This window comes from Carassius auratus, chromosome 17 (genome assembly GCF_003368295.1).
Source record: "Carassius auratus strain Wakin chromosome 17, ASM336829v1, whole genome shotgun sequence".
In the NCBI taxonomy this organism is placed as follows: domain Eukaryota; kingdom Metazoa; phylum Chordata; class Actinopteri; order Cypriniformes; family Cyprinidae; genus Carassius; species Carassius auratus.
This window is the reverse complement of record NC_039259.1, coordinates 26,467,830-26,473,829: the sequence shown is the minus strand read 5'-3', so window position 1 is coordinate 26,473,829 and position 6,000 is coordinate 26,467,830.

Genomic DNA, 6,000 nt, shown 5'->3' with positions numbered 1-6,000 from the left:
ATGGTATAATGAGCACACTCGCACCCTAAAGAGAGCAGCCCGAAAAATGGAGCGCAGCTGGAGGAAAACAAAACTAGAGGTATTTCGTATTGCTTGGCGGGAAAGTAGCATATCCTACCGAAAAGCATTAAAAACTGCTAGATCTGATTACTTTTCTTCTCTTTTAGAAGAAAACAAACATAACCCCAGGTATTTATTCAATACAGTGGCTAAATTAACGAAAAATAAAGCCTCAACAAGTGTTGACATTTCCCAACACCACAACAGTAATGACTTTATGAACTACTTTACTTCTAAAATCGATACTATTAGAGATAAAATTGCAACCATTCAGCCGTCAGCTACAGTTTCGCATCAGACAGTGCACTATAGACCCCCTGAGGAACAGTTCCACTCATTCTCTACTATAGGAGAGGAAGAATTGTATAAACTTGTTAAATCATCTAAACTTACAACATGTATGTTAGACCCTATACCATCTAAGCTCTTAAAAGAGGTGCTTCCAGAAGTCATAGGTCCTCTTCTGACTATTATTAATTCCTCATTGTTATTAGGACATGTCCCCAAAACCTTCAAACTGGCTGTTATTAAGCCTCTCATAAAAAAACCACAACTTGACCCCAGAGAACTAGTTAATTATAGACCAATCTCGAATCTCCCTTTTCTGTCCAAGATACTAGAAAAGGTGGTATCCTCACAATTATATTCCTTCTTAGAGAAAAATGGTATATGTGAGGATTTCCAGTCAGGATTTAGACCGTATCATAGTACTGAGACTGCTCTCCTTAGAGTTACAAATGATCTGCTCTTATCATCTGATCGTGGGTGTATCTCTCTATTAGTTTTATTGGATCTTAGTGCTGCGTTTGACACAATTGACCACAACATTCTTTTGCATAGACTTGAACACTTTGTTGGCATCAGTGGAAGTGCATTAGCATGGTTTAAATCGTACTTATATGACCGCCATCAGTTCGTAGCAGTGAATGAAGATGTATCATATCGATCACAAGTGCAGTATGGAGTACCTCAAGGCTCAGTTCTAGGGCCGCTACTCTTCACGCTTTATATGTTACCCTTGGGAGATATCATCAGGAAACATGGTGTTAGCTTTCACTGTTATGCTGATGATACGCAGCTCTATATTTCCTCGCAGCCCGGTGAAACACACCAATTTGAAAAACTAATGGAATGCATAGTCGATATAAAAAATTGGATGACGAGTAATTTCTTACTGCTAAATTCAGAAAAAACAGAGGTGTTAATCATAGGGCCTAAAAACTCTACTTGTAATAACCTCGAACACTGTCTAAGACTTGATGGTTGCTCTGTCAATTCTTCGTCATCAGTTAGGAACCTAGGTGTGCTATTTGATCGCAATCTTTCCTTAGAAAGCCACGTTTCTAGCATTTGTAAAACTGCATTTTTCCATCTCAAAAATATATCTAAATTACGGCCTATGCTCTCAATGTCAAATGCAGAAATGTTAATCCATGCATTTATGACTTCAAGGTTAGATTATTGTAATGCTTTATTGGGTGGTTGTTCTGCACGCTTAGTAAACAAACTACAGCTAGTCCAAAATGCAGCAGCAAGAGTTCTTACAGGAACCAGGAAGTATGACCATATTAGCCCGGTCCTGTCCACACTGCACTGGCTCCCTATCAAACATCGTATAGATTTTAAAATATTGCTTATTACTTATAAAGCCCTGAATGGTTTAGCACCTCAGTATTTGAATGAGCTCCTTTTAAATTATACTCCTCTACGTCCGCTACGTTCTCAAAACTCAGGCAATTTGATAATACCTAGAATATCAAAATCAACTGCGGGCGGCAGATCCTTTTCCTATTTGGCGCCTAAACTCTGGAATAACCTACCTAACATTGTTCGGGAGGCAGACACACTCTTGCAGTTTAAATGTAGATTAAAGACCCATCTCTTTAACCTGGCTTACACATAACATACTAATATGCTTTTAATATCCAAATCCGTTAAAGGATTTTTAGGCTGCATTAATTAGGTAAACTGGAACCGGAACACTTCACATAACACCGTACTTTCTACATCATTAGAAGAATGGCATCTACGCTAATATTTGTCTGTTTCTCTCTTGTTCCGAGGACACTGTAGACACCAGATCCAGTCTGTGTCCAGATCAGAGGGTCACTGCAGTCACCCGGATCCAGTACGTATCCAGACCAGATGGTGGATCAGCACCTAGAAAGGACCTCTACTGCCCTGAAAGACAGCGGAGACCAGGACAACTAGAGCCCAGATACAGATCCGCTGTAAAGACCTTGTCTCAGAGGACCACCAGGACAAGACCACAGGAAACAGATGATTCTTCTGCACAATCTGACTTTGCTGCAGTCTGGAATTGAACTACTGGTTTCGTCTGGTCAGAGGAGAACTGACCCCCAACTGAGCCTGGTTTCTCCCAAGGTTTTTTTCTCCATTCTGTCACCGATGGAGTTTCGGTTCCTTGCCGCTGTCGCCTCTGGCTTGCTTAGTTGGGGTCACTTCATCTACAGCGATATCATTGACTTGATTGCAAATTAAAACAGACACTATTTCAACTGAACAGAGATGACATCAATGAATTCAATGATGAACTGCCTTTAACTATCATTTTGCATTATTGAGACACTGTTTTCCAAATGAATGTTGTTCAGTGCTTTGGCGCAATGTATTTTGTTTAAAGCACTATATAAATAAAGGTGATTGATTGATTGATTGAATTAGAATTATTTTTTTTTTTTTACAAATTTGTGGTTTAAGTTCATGCAACTGGCCCAAACACTTACTTTCTGTTGTCCAACATCACGTATGACATGTAAGATATTAAAATATTGACATGGAATTCTCAGGGGAGTGTTGTCACGTTTAACTTTAGCTCTCTGCAGAGGAAATGACATCATGAGTCATCACCCACACACACACATGACCTCATGTTGAATATATGACATCTGCGTATGATAATCATATATGATATGTTTTCATAGGAGAGACAACAACATGATGCTCTTGTCTTTTCACACATCTTATGACTTAGACATCTTTTGATTTTACGGTGAGTTAATGACATCCTAGAACATTCCTGCATCTCATTCCTATTCCATTATCATTTATAGCACAATTGTTTATACACTGTGTTGTTGTCTCTGTGTACTGGAAGCTTATGTCACTAAAACAAATTCCTTGTATGCGTAAACACACTTGGCAATAAAGCTCTTTCTGATTCTGAATTGAAATGAAATAATTTTATTATAATATTTTATTTTCTTCTTTTTGTTGTTGTTGTTGCTTAGTTTGAGTTGAAGAGTAGCTTAAACAATAGCTAAAAATAAACAGCTAATAATAACATTTAAATAATTAAAACTGACGTGAAATCAGTAAAGAAAGACTGATGTACATATAAAACAATACAATTCACACAAAAAATGACTAAACTAAAATTAAAATTAAAACAAATAATTCAATATTTTATCAAAAACTATATGAGTATATCACGGATACTTTAATAACATGTCATTATTATGTAATTAATGTAATTATTTATAAATTGTGTAATATGACTTCAGAAGACGTGTTTTAATTTATAATATGTACAGTATATATATATATAGTACATATTATAAATATTATTTTATATTTTATTTTAATTTACATATTATTTAGCTAGATGCTTAAAAGCAGAAAAAAATATCAAATATTAATTTCATTTGAGCTGAGATATGAAAATAACTAAAACGTAAATATAATTAATTTAAACTAATTACATTGTAGTTAAAAAATATATATTTTCAAAAATAATTAATAAAACATTTTTTAACTAAGCAAGTTGAACTTAAATGGAAATGAAAAGACATTTTTTATTCTAAATATTAATAAAATAAATGAAATACAAAAATATAAAACAAAATTGATTTTAAGATTAAGTATATTAGCAACAGCTGTAATAGTATATCAGTGATGCTACAGTAACACGGGTTACTCGCCGTCTCTTTGAATTTATTTGTGAATTGTGTGATATTTGTAGTTTTTTTTTTTTTTTTTTTTTTTTTTTTTTTTGAGCTTGGCATCTCATTGAAATGTGATTTCATGAGGAAAAGTTGCAGTGTGAACATTTAGCTAAAAATCAGCTCTTTAGTTTTTTACAGAAAAAGGAAAGTCCTACAAATTTGGAATGATGTGATGGTGACCGGTTTTTTTTATTTTATTTTTTTATTTTATTTTTTTATTTTGGGAGTCTTATCCCTTCTTGCATACGAGGAGGAGAGCTATCTACGGCATACTACTGGGAAATTCCCAAACCAGACACAAGGAGAATATTTGGAGAGCTGCACTGATCTGCTGTTCACCACACAGTGACTCATCAGATGCCTTTAGCCTGTGAATACACCGCTGACCGCTGCCTCTGGTTTACACACACACACACGCACACACACACACACACACACACACACACACACACACAGGTGGTAAACACCCCTGCTGACTCACAGTTAGAAAGGAGATATAGAGAGCTGTTTTGTCGGCTCTGAGTTACAGCTGACCGAGGAAAGCTGGAGAATTATTCTCACGGCTGTAAGTACAAACTGAGGTTTTAAAAGTCCATATTTAAACATGCAACACGCTTCAACACTCAAATAAAGCTTGAGATGTGAAATAATAGTCATATAAATCTGTTAGACTTCATACGGACAGTTTGTCTGGACAGCAAGAGATGATGGATTGAGAGAATCTACTAATTAATAAAAAAAGTCAATATTATTCCACACTAAGTGAATGTAAGATACAAATTCTGAGGTAAATTGTGGCTTATTTTTGAGATAACAGAATTTTGTCAAAAATCTGTGAGAAAAAAAGTAAGAAACATCCCTTTTTAAATCTAAATATGTTTAAATGCCGCAGATGTGTAGTTCCCGAGGGTCATGTGATTAACTATAAAACTAGGAAGAATTTGAAAGGTTAAAGGTGAGTTTGGCGGCTCTATAAAGTGTCCGGACAACAGCTGTGGTGTGGATGTGTCTCTAATTGTTTTATTGTTCTCTGGAATGAAGATAATTCACATCCTCCTCTGCTTTTACGACAGGACTCGGATTTAACATTTTACATCAAGTGGCAACCAACACCTAAATTTTGCATGAAACACCAATTTTTTTATATATTTAATTGTAAAAAAAAATTCATTAAAATATTATTCAATCATAACTAACCGCTGTGTTTTTCAAAACTGTATTTATCGTAGTCTGGTTTGTTTTACATTTCTTTGTAATTATTGTGAAATGAGTAAAAAATTTTCTGTGTTGTTTCTAATCTACAAAAAACATCCGTCTTATTTCACTCACTTCTATTAGCGACCGACATGTTCGCATTAAATTTTTATTTTTGGTTTGATAATTGCACAATTAATGAAACGTAATATTTGCCCATCTTTCCTGCTCTCACAGCAGTTTCAAATCATCTAAAGCTATGTTTGCATGACTTTCCTCTTTAATGCCTCATGTGATACATTGCTTTGTTATTCTGTTAGTTGCCACATATTTACAAAAGTGTAGTTTTTCTCATTTTTATTTATTTATTTATTTTGTTTTGTTTGCACACTTGAATTGTTATTCCTTTAAATTCATATTTTAGTATACAGATGTTTAAAGTTCTGATCGAGTATAATACGTATTGGTAATAAAACATTTACAGATTTTCATGCACATAAAAATGTAGGTACTTGTACTTTTACAAAAAATATTTTTAGTCATTGAGATACTATATTATGGTTTTGTTAATGTTTTGAATTAAATTTTATTTTTATAGTTCCTTTTAAGTAAAAATTTATAAAAAGTATTTTTGACTATTTTTTTAATGCATGCTATTATTGTATTTTTTTTATTATTATTTTGTTTTTTTTTTCCAGTTAGCATTTTGTGTGTGTGTGTGTTTGTGTGTGTGTTTGTGTGCATACGCGTGTGCGTGTGTGTGTGTGTGTGTGTGTGTGTG